The sequence below is a fragment of the Rhinolophus sinicus genome, chromosome 12 (assembly GCF_057876585.1).
Source record: "Rhinolophus sinicus isolate RSI-liver-muscle chromosome 12, RSI-T2T, whole genome shotgun sequence".
NCBI lineage: Eukaryota > Metazoa > Chordata > Mammalia > Chiroptera > Rhinolophidae > Rhinolophus > Rhinolophus sinicus.
Genome location: NC_142512.1, coordinates 30,951,334 through 30,952,447, shown reverse-complemented (window position 1 = coordinate 30,952,447; position 1,114 = coordinate 30,951,334).

The window sequence follows — 1,114 nt, the reverse complement described above, 5'->3', positions numbered from 1 at the left end:
TAGCAAGGAAGATAAAATTAGAATAACCACAGAGATCATTATTTGAAAACAATTATGCTGAGCATCAGGAAGGAGAGGTACAGGTTGCAATTAAAACCATTAAGAGGTCCCAGTCTTCACCTAGGCTGTACTGTTGGGAAAGGCTTCCCTGGGAAGGGACATGTAAACAGACAGGTTCAACAGTAACTAGCTAGGTGCAGAGGGCAGAAAAGGTGAGAGAGAACATTCCATGCAGGTGGAACAGCACATCGTGTGAGTGCACAGAGAAAGACACAGGGAAACTGGTGTGAAGACACAGGGAGAAGACCGCCCTGTAATATCAAGGATCGCGCCCAAGCTTCTACACCGGAAATTCTCTGGAAGCACCTATAACGAGTCCCCAACCAATCTCCATCAGCTTCTCAAAGCCTTCCTAAAATAAACAATTGAAAAAAATAATAAAGAATTTTTTGCAAATACAGTTTGGAAACGAGTTCCCCAAATCTTTCTTCCAATCCTACTGCCTTCCCTAAAGCCCTATTATATTTTTTATCTACCCCCAAAAGGACAAGTTTGTATTACAGAAACGCAAACAAGTTCAAATTGAACCACAAGCATCACCTTTTAAGAAACGTTCTGTAGCCACTCTCTCATCAAATTTCCACTGGCTCTTCAGCCTTGATTCTTTGGCTAGTCTTTCTCTCTACACAGTCCGCATTCTTTTTCTCTATGTTCTCTCCTCTTCTAGGAGCAAAACAAATTCTTCTCATAGTCCTATGCAGCACAGTTTAGTAATTCTTTGTTACCTTAGCTGACGCCCTATGCTCAGCTCTCATCTCCTAATCAAGGAAACAATAAGGTGTTTTTCTTAAAGACCATTCCAATCCTTAAGAGGAACTTCGCCGTTAGGATAATAAGCTTTCACCTTTGCTCCGTCCCCAAAATGGCAAAGAACAACGTGGTGGGGCAGACGGAACACCTTGAGCACTGTTTCAGGGTTCCTGCTTGGCCCGCCCGGCAGAGGGCGCCCGGGACGCTGCCAGTCACTTCGCCCGCCCAGCCCCCGCCCCCGCGCTGTCCCCAGACCTCTCAGGCCACGCCCATCCCGCCCCTGGTCCCGCCCAGGCCCCGCCCA